Source organism: Cupressus sempervirens, chromosome 3 (assembly GCF_028749045.1).
Source record: "Cupressus sempervirens isolate cs-2001-9-10 chromosome 3, ASM2874904v1, whole genome shotgun sequence".
NCBI lineage: Eukaryota > Viridiplantae > Streptophyta > Pinopsida > Cupressales > Cupressaceae > Cupressus > Cupressus sempervirens.
Window position 1 is genome coordinate 77,881,037 of NC_143120.1, and position 13,338 is coordinate 77,894,374.

At 34.8% G+C, this 13,338-nt stretch overlaps 1 pseudogene; it reads left to right on the top strand.

Annotated features, from left to right (window-relative positions):
- Positions 1 to 5,206: 5,206 nt before the first annotated feature.
- LOC149564860 (O-fucosyltransferase 9 pseudogene) overlaps positions 5,207 to 13,338 on the top strand; it is a 37,354-nt pseudogene continuing 29,222 nt past the window's right edge.

Genomic DNA, 13,338 nt, shown 5'->3' on the forward strand with positions numbered 1-13,338 from the left:
AAGTCCTCTAATAAGACTCACTTCTAATAGGGTGATTGAAATCTTTTAATCAAGAATACATTTAACAATGTGCATTGTAACCTTTAACATGGTTGGCTCTTCATAGAACTCACTTCAGAAGAGTAAAAATTGGTAGCATGTTACTAGTAATTTTTCCCAAATTGGGTTTCCACATAAAATCCTTGTGTCAAATTGTGTGAATGATTTTGGGGTATTTCATGTTTACATTTCTCTAAAGTTCATTTGACCCAGGATGGTAATATATTATGGTTTGAGATATTGGATGATCAATGCATGCACAATTATTTGTTAAGTACTAAAAAATTTACTCTATACATTTGGACCTTGGATAACTGATTCACCCCCTCTCAGTTATTCTAAAGCATTCCAACAATTGGTATAAGAGCATTTGGTGCTTTTGAAGGAAAAAGTTTGAAGGAACTTAAAGCTAAAGATCATGATGTACAAAAAAGAGGTGCCCAAGTTAAACAAGGAAAAATTTCTTGCATGGATTTTTTTGATGAAGTTGCATCTAGGAGGACTTGGAGGTTATGCACAAGAAACCATCACAACTAAGTATGTTGAATTAACTAGAGCCCCAACTACTGAACAACTCAAATAGAAGAAAGAACACAATTAGGCAATGTTGGAGACTACATCTGCCCTAATATAATTAGATTTTGAAGACATTAAAACATGTACTACTTCTAAAAGAATGTAGGATGCCCTATAGAAGATCTATGGAGGAAAAAAGAATGTGCTGAGAGCCAAAGTAGAGAGTTTGAGAGGAAAATTTGATGAAATGAGAATGCAAGAGGGTGAGACTATAGCCCACTATTGTGCAAGAATCAAAGATGTTGTATATGCAATCAGAGGTGAAAATGGAGTTGTTAAAAATGAGACTATGATCAAAAAAGTATTGAGAACCCTACTACTTATCTATGCTATTAGTGTCTCTCCGATATAAGAACCAAGGTGTACTCCTAGTAGTGATCAAACCTTGAAGGACTAGTTGGTAGACTCACTACTTTTAAAATTTCAAATTTTGATAATTTCAAATATGAGAATATTGATTCTTCTTTCAAAGCTAAGCTAACAATCAAGGAGCCTAAAGGAAAGAAAAAGGTCAACCATCATGCTAGTGATAGTGACATAGATGGAGAAGATCTAGAAGAATTGGAAGCACTTTTGGCTAGGAGATTTTGTAGAGGCAAAGGAAAAGACAAAGGTAAGTTACCCATCATATGTTTTAATTGTAATGAAGTTGGTCATATTTCAGCAAGGTGTCTTGTGAAGTAAAATAACAGAAATGAAGAAACATTTAGAGGTAGAAAAGATGAGAGTAACAAAGGCTATAAAGAAAAGGGAAGGAAAATTTTTTACATTCTTGAAGAAGAATCTAATAAAGAATGAGATGGTCATGATGAAGTTGTTAATGTTTCTATAAAAGATGATTCAAATGAAGATGAGGCAACTGCATTAGTATCTTATGTAACCAAAGGTAAAATATGGATCATTAACAATGGATGTTCTCATCACATGACTGGTGATAAAAGTAAGCTTATTTCCTTTGAGCATTACAATGGAAATAGTGTTATATTTGGTAATGATGCACCCTTTCTAGCAAAAGTTAAAGGATCAATAAGATTGACAAACAAGATCATGTGTGACAATGCTTCCTATGTAGAAGGACATAACTATAATCTGTTGAGTGTGTCACAATTGAATAGTCTAGGATACAAGGTTGAAGTTGAACATAAGAAAGATAAGATCTATGATGCTGATGGACAACTCATTAGGAGTGGAGATTAGACAAGAGTGTTGGAAATATATATGATAGGCTAAGTTACTGAGAGGGAAGAGGTGAATCAATAACCAAGAAAACTTAATCTTTATTTACCATTTTGATCCTTCATGTGTATTTTGATCTAATTACATGCATGAAAAACTGAAACCATTAAACATTCATAACATTTTGACACACAATTTGGTGACTTAGAAACCTTCCAAATTGAAAGTACAATTGGGGTGGGGATGATACCCACAAGCTTTAGTACTGTAGTATAAATTTAGCCTATTGAGGCTTACAATGATCATTTTTGATGATCTACCCTATTAGGAGCAATAAGGACTACTAGGTCCACCTTGCAAAAGGATTTATAAAAATACAATAAAGTATGCACTTGATAAAGAGATTTAAAAAAGACTATTAAGTCTATCTTTTGAAAGGATTTAACTGATCCACCTATTAGGATGAAATAGTGGCTGATCTTTGATCTACAACTTGGTTTTCTAAATGAGATTCCTTGGTGTAATGATCACCTTTCTATGATAGATAAATCTTTGCTACTCCTTATACTATTGTAGACTTGTATTTCACACTTCTACTCTTCTCAGCTTGATATCTTACTTTATATCTATATTTTGGATGTGATACAATACATGACATATATACCAATCCAATTTACAAATCAACAAATTTAGCTACAATACAAGTTTACAAAATACACAAAGTTGGCCCAAACTATAGGGACTTAGGTTCTGAAGTCTACCTTGGCGAGGTTCTGATACTTAGCATCCATAGTCAATGCTTGGCATCATCATGCATTCAATAGATGTAGAAGCTTAGTCCAATATTGATCACTTCCAAGTAGTCTAAACTTAGTTTGCACTAGTGACTTAGTGAATACTGTGAAACCCAACATATAAACTTAATCACTTGATTCATACAGTATGGCTCAGTAAATGCTATCACTACAAGCTCAATATAAACTAAATCACTTGGTTAACACTCAATGGCTTGGTCAACACCAGATTCACATTGCTATAACTATAGACTTTGTAAGCACTACACAACTTGGTTTGCACTGAGGAACTTGGTAAGCCTTATGAAGCTTGGTTTACACTATTGATCATCATTATGGTAGAAATTTATTGGTATAAATTGAATACTATCCCTTGGATTTGGTAGCAACTATAGAACTTGGTAGATACTAAAAAGCTTGGTTAACTCTATTAACTATACAATGTGCTTGGTAGATACTTACAATCTAAATAAGTGTGTTTCACTAATAATGAACATGACTATAATCTCAAAAATCTCCCCATTTGGCATTAGTGACAAAAACACTTTTTAGTCAAAACTAAATTTCAAGAACACCTTTTATTCATCACCTTGTATTTCCAACTTGATAGAGTACTCTATTTTTTAATTTTTCAAAAAAAAAATTGTACAAGATGTATCTTTGAGTATTCATAGATATATAATGCTCCCCCATATACCTATACAATATACTTTACATCTCTTCACATTTGATATATATTTTTTCTCCCTATTTATGTATACTTCCCCTTTATAAAATACATCCTCTCTACAATATTTATCTTCTCCCACTTTTTGACATTAATGCAAAAGATGTATGTTATATACTATACAATAATTCCAAAATGTGACAATAAAGTTGAATGTACCTTTAAAAATAGTATCATTGTTTTGTCCCAATTTCTTGCAACACCTTGCATGTGTGCAATGCAACTTGAACTTTTGCTAAAAGTTCTATCCTATGATCTAAAATTGAGAAGTTGTTATCATGGATGAGCATTTTGGCATGTGCATTATGCTTCTACAATGCATACATGTTTGGGAGAATCATGCCCTAAATGTCTACCACTATAGCTCTTATTTTGGCTTCTTCTCTTAGCAATTCTACCTATATATTAGTTAAGAATCTAATCTTTCAATAGTGGGCATAGTTGTAACTCGGGTCAAGTTTCAATTGTTTTGCACTTACCTATAGATCTATTGGGACCAAAAATTGCATGCTTCATTTTTAGTCACATTTTGAAAATTTGAGAAATCAAGCCCCATAAATGCTTTTTGGTGAGTTTGTACCCAACTATCAATCTGAGCCCTAAGAGGTGTTTAATGCTTCTAGCACCTTTCATTCAACGTGTCTAAGTGTTCCATGGTGATAAATTGATATTCTGAGCCATTTCGTGAAATCTTGTTTTGAGTATTTTACAAATCTGCTTTTTACCCTAAGTGTCAAACAGTGATAGGAGGTTGAGTTTTCCTTTGAATATCTTTAACCCAAAAATGTGTCATAACTTTTCACTTTGATATTGTTGAGTGTCCATACCTAAGAACCTATGTTTCAGATTTCGAGTTGTTTTGAGTCTGTTTGACTAGGTTTTGAACCCCTCAAAGTTGGTCAGTTACTGGTTTCATTCATTTGCACTTTGTACATATTTCTGGGAAGCCCTATTTGACGTGTTATAACTTTTGACCAGTTGACTAAAATGTTGAAATTCCTTTTGTGTTGCATCATAGACATCAAAGACTTGTAATGTTTCAATTTTCAAGTCTTGACGAATCCATTTGATCAGTTTTGAAACATAATTCCAAATGCAATTTATGACTTTTTACTAGTGTCAACATTTGCAGATTGATCAGTACCCTTATTTGTGATGTCGTATCTCCTGATCTGTGATTGGTTGACTCAAATGGATTTTACCCTTGTATTTTACTCTAAAAATACTCCAAGTATGTCAGTTTGCAAGTCATGACAAATTTGTTTGCACATTTTTTTGGGTCAATTCCATTTCCAAAAAATCACTTTTCAGTCATTGTTCCAATTGACAAAATCCAAGTAGCCCACTTTGGACGTCTGCCATTTGCGCCTTGTGATTTTTCATAAGCCCAAATCACATATCCATAATGTCCTCATGACAAAGAACCAACACCCCAATTTTTGTCTTTCCATGTGCCCATTTGCCCAATTTTTCGAGCCAAATCCAAACCCAGTTTGTTGTTTTCTAATGTGTTTTCTTGCAGGTAAATTTCAGAGGGCGAATTTGACATTGAATTTATTGTGACTGGGAATTTTTCATGAGACAAGATCTAATAGGGTCTAAGAATGTGCAGCAAAGATTCAATATGTTCAATTTCAAGGCCAGGTCAATGGTTTTGGTCAGTTTTTTAGGCCAATCAAAGGACCATCTGGCACAAATTTGAAAAAGTGCAGATTGATGATAAAATGAGCTTTTAATGATCAATTAATTCTTGAAATTAATTTCCAGTTAGTTTGAGGATGTCAATGGATCAGTCTGCGAGCCTGTTTTTCAAAAACGAATTTTTTTTTTAGCTAGACCCACTTTGGGGTCCGGCTGATTCCATCATATAGAGTAAGCCTAAGAATTGAAAATAATGAAGCTTGAGATGAATGCTGCACGTGAAAGACGATGGAAGGGAAAGTTCATTAGAAAGGGTCACATCATTAGGCCTGGGATAAATAGGAAGAATGAGAAATGTCCTCTTTCTCCATTGGAGGTGGGCATGATGCTTAGAGGTATGGGATTTAATAATAACACATTGATATATTTAGCATCTGAAAAATATACAACGAAGGAAAAAGAATGGATACCTTGTATAAACTGTACATTGAGTAGAGGATTACCATCTTCTATTGGTTATATAATTATTGAAGCAAATGGTGGCCTAAATCAGCAACACACATCAATCTGCAATGCAGTAGCGCTGGCAGGCCTTTTGAATGCAACCCTTGTGATTCCCATGTTCCACTTTAATAGTATTTGGCGAGATCCAAGTAAGTTTGGTGATATATATGACGAGGGACATTTCACAAGAACTTTGAAAGATGATGTGCAAATAGTGACAGAGCTCCCACAAGATTTAATGGAGAATTTTGGCTACAATACAAGCAATATCTTAAATTTTAGGATTAAGGCTTTGTCTTCTGTTGATTACTACCTGCAAAAGATTCTTCCTAAATTACTCAATACTGGTGTGATCCAGATATCTCCATTTGCAAATTGATTGGCATCAGAGGTCCCATCCAACATATAGCATCGCTGATGTTTGGCCAATTATGAAGCATTGAAATTTTTTGAGTCCATTGCTTTATTTGCAGAAAAGTTAGTAAAGCACATGACTAAGGCAAGTTCCAAGCATAATGGGAAATATATATCTGTTCATCTTTGATTTTGAAGAGGACATGATAGCTTTCTCATGCTGTATATATGATACAAGAGGAGCAGAGGACCAAGCTCACACAAAGAAAAGGTTGTTAGACCAGAGAAAAGAGTCCACATGAGGACAAATAGCACCAAACAAAGCAAGGAATCCACTAGTTAAATGAAAGTCCCAGACCTCATGCAGAGAGAGAAAGATTAATCTTTTCAATTCTATGGACAATAATGAAGGCAGCGAACTAAAGAGGAGCCATGTTTTTAAAAAAAGGATCTTGCAATGGAAGTAGCTCATGTAAGTTCAAAGAGAAACAAGTTGTTGTCAAAGGGGATATAGATTATAAAGCCACAGGTACAATATGAAGAAGGGCCCTCCATATATCTGTGTATGGAGATAGGAGAACACCACAATTGAATCCACAACAATGAAAGATGCCTTTCAAAGAAGATCCAAGCCAGTGTCAAAGACCAATCAAAGAAGACCTCACGCAGTCACCATGTGAGGATATCATGCCTTGACAATTAAGAAAAGTACTCACACCTTTTCAAAAGAGAATACGCAATCAAACCAAAGGAACCCAAACCTGTAAAAGGAAATGAAGATTCAACATTTTTGAAAGATGAAGCCAGTCAATGCCAAATGTGGAGTGACCCACAACATCAAATGAGCAACAATTTGCAGTTAAAAAATGGAGAGTGTTTAAACCACAAAAAGGAGAAGGCAGTGGATATAAGAAACAGAGAAGCCACATGCATTAAAGAGCATGCAATGCAAAGAAGTGGCAGGCATAAAAGCTACCTCTTTAAAAAGGGACCACGGAAGCTGTTGCCAGACAAAATTTTACATTTTTTGCAGATCAGGCAAGTACATAAACAAGGTTGGAGCGATTTGCACCAAAGGGATGCGTGATGAGCCCATGCAATGAAAATGCAGACAAGAAGAAAGCGTTAAAGCACTTAATCCCACATTGGTTGTGGGTTGACCTTTTTCAGTGTTTAAATATAAAATCAAATAGTATGAAGAATGTCTTAAGACAAAGGCCTTTTGTAAAGGCAGCAATGTGTGGTGGAGGCCCTATACGCGTGGATGACATCATCAAGACATGGGGTCTATGCAAAAATTTAAACAAAAAAACAAAGCTGATGACATGGCAAGTTGATGAGCGGACGCACGAGATGCCGACACATGTCAGATTGTGTGAAGCTCGCATTCTCACATTATCAAGTTACACACTAGTTAAATAATGTGGGAAAGTAGAATTAGGATGCATGGCAAGTGGGTCTCGACTGGCGGCGAGGTGGTGATGAGGAGCAACTTGAGAGGATGTGTTAGATCATGACACGTATCATGATCTAATGGTCAGCGCAATCTTGCATTATGAAGATGCAATGCATTTAAAAAATGTGAGAAAGCAAGATTTTGCCATGTGGCACGGGCCCACCCAGTGATGACATGGTACTGCATATGAGAGGTCAACCAATCATGGAGCACCATGTGGCATCGGTCAAACAGAGAGTTGACCATAGATTAAAAAGATGAGGAAAATGTTAAAGAGTAAAAAATAAATATTTTAATCATTTTCTCAGTTTTAGTTGCACGTCAGAGTTTTTAAATTTCAAAAGCATTAATTCTAAAGTTTTAACTTTAGAATTTTTATTTTTCAAAAATAAATTTAAAAAACAAAGATGTGCAGACCTAGGTTTCGTAACAGAGGAGCATTTTTCAAATCGATTTTTTGGGCATTTTTGAAAGGCAAAAGTATGCCTTATCATATACTGCCGAAATCGTGGAAGTCTGAATTTTCCTATTTTGAGGTTAGTTTCTGCACAGAGTGCCATCGGTTCCTACTACATGAGGATTTGTGTCAAGGACTTATCTTGCAACAATATTCAAGTATGGAAGTTTAGATTTTATTCCTAGAGAAGTAATGACCTAAATATGGTTAAAAGGTGATAAAAATGTAGTTTGGGTCGAATTTTGATAGTGTTCACTCAGTAAAATCTCAAATTTTGCTAGCATTTCATGAGGCAAATCAAATATTTTGGTGACTCAAAAAGGTTTCATCATTTCAATAGAGATATTTTGCAAATTAGTAATAGAAATGATGAAACAAGATCAAATCAAAATGGGAGATAGAAGGAAGAAGTTATTCAATTATAGAGGATTGCATTTCAAATGGACACTTGTCACTTGAAGATCAAATCCGAGATTCTTTCCTTTGCTATATCTTTCTATCTTTCATTCTTTTTGGGGGTTCTAGTTTTTGTTACTGAGAAACCAGTTGGTTCCAATCTTTTGGAGAAAAATCTTCACATTACTGTGATACCAAGGTCATGGATCTAGTTTTGGTTGCATTCCCATGATTGTGACACCATTTACCTTCAACAAATTTCTCTTATGTGAATAGCAAGTGTAAAGATAATACAGATAGTTTTGAGATGTTAGGTTGTTTCATGTTTTGATTTCATGCACCTGAATGTATATTTTCAAAGAAAATGAATACATATGAGCAATAGTTTCACTAGCTTCATTCTATTTCTTATCTCCTATCTCAGCAATCTGTAAGTCTTATGTGGTTTTGGAACAAAGATCTGAGACCCATTTGCATCCCTTTCAAGTTGTATGTTTGATGTATTTTACTATTGGACCAAAGGGCCAAGTAAATGGTTGATATGTTTAACAAGGTTGATGGTTACTTGAGAAGGATATTTTGTAAGAATGAGATCTAAATGAACATTGATGTTTGAATCACAAGGTGATTAGATAGATCTGATGTCTGGGTTTACAGAATATGTCTTGAAGTCACAAATGTATGTTTTCAATTCATGGAATTGGTCAATGGATTAGGCACTGATCATAGATAGAATCATTAGGTTTTTTTTCATGTTTGAGGATTTGTTGAACATCAACATCAATAATCAATGCTTTTCCCTTTCATGTTGACGAGCTATAATAGAATGCCCTCACTCAGCTTATGAGGTTCCTAGATCTACATTTAGCTACTGTAGATTGATGTTATTTCATGAGTTATCATGAGAAATAAGGGTTTTATCTACTTCATAATAGATTCAGTGTATGCTTTGATAACTGGTACCATATAAAGAATCTGTAGGTCCACCCGCCTAGGTTTTGCAGAGCCTAAAGAAGAACAAGGGTCATGCCTTATAGTTGGCCTAGTGTCTGAATGGGCATGTTAAAAATGGGAGTTAGTTGCCCCTAGATGTATTTTGTTCTCATCAGGGTAATTAGAAATGGGTAACATTTTCAAACACCAACAAAATGGTGACTCTGCTAGGGATTCTATGAAGAAATTCATTGTTAGAACTACTAGAATCTCTGGTATAAATAGCAAGGTCATGAAGTGTTTTCCATTTATTTTCTAAAGATTCATGTCCCCCAGTGTTCTTATTCATCGACAGCAGAAGTTTAATTGAATTGAATAGTTTGTAATATCAAAGTCACTTGAAGTTTTGATAAGTTGTTGTCAAAATTCAGAGTTAATGTCATGTTCTTTTAGTTTGTTAAGAATGTGAAATTCCCTTGTTGTTGAATATAGTTTGCAAATACCAGTTGTAAGTTCTAGACCATCTTGTTTTGTTTTGCAAGTTGGTTAATCTTTTCTCACTAAGTGAGTGGCGACTCAAAGTAAAATCTCTGCACTAGTGCTTCATAAGTGTGAAGGTATTATGAAGGGAACAACAGTGGGAAGGCAAATTTGAAGAATTCATTTCAAATTCTTGACACTGGGTAAGAGAATCAAACGAGATGTAGTGCAAGTGTTAATAAATCTAGTTAAGATTTGAATCTACCATTATTTTCAGCATTGAAGTAGTTGAAGGCATCCATATTAAAAGGTATTTTCCATTCTCATGTGATTTATTTACATGAAAGTAAAAATTCACAAAAGTTTCTCCATCAAATGGTTTATAGCATTACATAGGAGATTGGTTTAGTACAGTTCAACATGCTTTGTGGAAAGTAGATTTAGCAAAAGTGTTTTATATGTCAAAGTATGTTTGAAGCTTTGAATTGGTAGAAAAAACTCCAAATCTGCTGCAATTAATAAATTCTGAAAGTGTCTAATGGTGAATGAGTCTTGAGTTTGAAGAATGTCAAGTTTCATCTCATCTAGTATGTAGCCTGTTAGTGAAAGTTTTAGATCTATTTCTACCAAGAGGTATATGCCATTAAATTTTAATGGTATTCATGGTTTCTCGAATACTATGCCTTGTAACCTCAGAAAGTATTTGCCTAAGTTTAGTGGGAACCATGAAAATTTAGCCAGTTATCATGTTCAGTTATTCAATGACTTGGTGGGTGATTTTGAAATTGGTCATGAAGATGTTCAGATGAAGTTGTTTGTTCAGACTTTAGAAGATGATGCTAGGGACTAGTTTTCAGTTTTACTAGCATGTTCAATTTCATCCTAGGATGAATTATTGTCAGCCTTCATGATGCAGTTCGGGAAAAGAGTAAGCATCTCTAATTATTTTGATAAGTTTTTGAAAATTCAAATCAGGAACGGTGAGTTAGTTCCTGAATTTAATATCAGATTTGCAAAGGTTTTAAATGAAATTCCTGAAAGTTACAAGCCGGATGATCAAATGTGTTTAGTGGTTTATCTTGGTGCATTTGATAAGAAGATGAGCTATCTGTTGAGAGATAAAGAACTTAAGACTTTGCATCAAGCATTCATGACAGCGATAGATATTGAGAATAACATAAAATATGGCTTAACCAGGAGTCACTTCTCTAGGAATGTTTGCCGACAAGATGAGGTGCAAGGCACAAGTCAATTTCATAAGGAATGTTTAATTTCAAATCAGCAAATAAGTACCCCTGCTATTTTAAATAGTTTTGTTGAGGATTCAGAAATAAAAACATGTGAACATGAAATCTCTTTGTGGCAAAGAAGAAATCATTCCATTTGTGCTGAATTGAATGCACATGTTCATGGTATTACGACAGTAGATGATAGAGTTGATTCACTTGATAAGTTATGCATGCAAGATATAAATCCAGTGATTCATTTTCTCGTTGATGATTTGCATTGTGTTGAAAACATAATGAATCAGGAAGAGGAAAGGTATTTATTTTGGTATGAGGATGAAGAACCTGGAAGTGATGTATCAAGTGATAAAGATGAAATTGCTGATCTAACATATTGTGAAGAAGCATCATGTGAAGACAATGGTGTGATGTCCCCTTCTATCTAGAGACATCGCTTTAGTTGGTGATTAGCCTATCAGAGACCCTTGTAGGCTAATAAGATTGGATAGAGGGTCACCTTCGTGTGGAGATCTTCCAAGGACCAGAGAAAAGTACTCTTCTGGGTTGCTAGAGTTTGTTTATGATGAGTTTTGCTTTGAGTTTGACTTGGTTAGGCTATTTTTAGCAGTTTTGGAGTTATAAAGATAGACCCCTGCTATTTTTAGAAAAGGGGTATGGTCATATGCAGTTCTATCATGTTAGCTCCTAGTCCAAATGACATTAAAAAATGTTGAGTAATAATGGAGATATTAATGTTTATTTAGTTAAAATAAACATTATTGTTTTTGAGCCTATATTGTTAAGTTATAATATATAACTTAAGTGAGGGTCATGATATCATAAAAGGGGTCATTGTTTCAATTAATTATGGGTCGAAGCTTACGGAAAAATTAAAAAGAATTTTCTAAGTTTTAATGTAATAACATTTTTTATGTTATTATTATATCTTTTATCCCACATTGAGCATGGAGACTCATTCTAGAGTTGAGGAGTCCTTATAAACAAACCGTGTCTTCCTTTAAGAGCAAGTTATGAGAATTTCTTAAAAACTTTGCCTTGTAAAATTTCTTGAAGTTGTGGCAACAAGGGTTTCTACAAGTTTGAGAAGAATTCAGACTATGGAGGATGTAGCATCTTCAGAGTTGATGCAATTTGAGGGTGTGAAATATCACTTGAATTTTGCCTATGAGTTGGCTTCATTCTGGAGTCAATATTGTGTTTTAGTAGGAAAGAATTGGATGAATCTGTTTATAGGTTGGAAGGGGTTATAACAGTGCACTATAGTACCACGAACAATAACATGCTATAGTGCCATCGTGAACAGTGCACTATAGTGCTATGAATAGTACATCACTATAGTGAATTAAAAATTAGAGATTTAATATTTCAATTTTTGATAGGCACTGTCTAAGGAGGAAGCAACCAGCAACGTGGTTGCATATTGGAGACAAAAATTAGGTTTTTTTTTCAACTATTAATGATAATGTTTTAATGTATTCTTCCAGCAATAAGTATTGTACAAAAATTAGGAGCCATCTAAATAAATGAATTTGATTAGAATTATAATTATATTTGAGTTATAATTTTAGGTAGATTAGTTTTCAATATTTGTATTTTCTTTTCATCAACTCAAAAACCCAAAAATAGCTTAAAACATTCAAAAACAAACCAAAAAAAATCATTACACCTAGGGAAACAAATAGTGATCAGCGTAGAGCCTATTTGGGGTTCTTACATTGGTATCAAATCCTAGTTCCTACCATCCTAAGGGTTTGGGGAGTCATATGCAGCCACTGGAAATTGGACCACACAAGTACCACACTCGTAGGAGAGCTCTGATTGAAAGAGAACTGTTATAGGAAATAGGAAATATGGAAGAGAGGCATGATGGTAGTCCACCTAGAAATAGGAGGAATAATGATGATCAGGATACTAGAGAATTCTTCCATGCTATGGTTACAGGGCAGCAGCAAATGGCACAGGCATTATAGGCACTCACTACTATGGTAGAAAGGATGAACCCACCTGTTAGACAAAATGGGGAGCTGGGTGGGGAGCCAGGAGAATAGGGAGATAATAGGAGTTCTACAGGTAATCAGAGACCACAATAGACCCATTCCAAAATAGCTAATAGGCCTACACACCCTACATTTTTTCTAAAGGAGCCAGAAGAAGCTCTAATAGAGGAGGTGACATGAGACCCCATATTCGCAGATGCACTCATGGCTCCAAATGATGAATGGGAATTATTAGCTCTGCAGGTTCGGGAGAGGATGACCTTTGAATGCTTTGTAAATTAGAGGAGAGAGAATTACAGGTCACTCAGAAAGGATATGAGGCCTAGAGGTCAAAATAGTGAGCTAAAGAGGGCTATAGGCAAGCTTACTATGCCTACATTTGATGGGAGTGGTAAGATGATAGCTCAAGATTGGATTCATAAGCTTGACACATTTTTGGTACTAAGGCCAATGATAGAGATTGAAGCTATCAAATATGCCACCTTGCATTTGGAGGGAGTAGCACATGATTGGTGGTACCATGGTATGGTAACACTTTAGCATAACCGAGTGACAGAATAC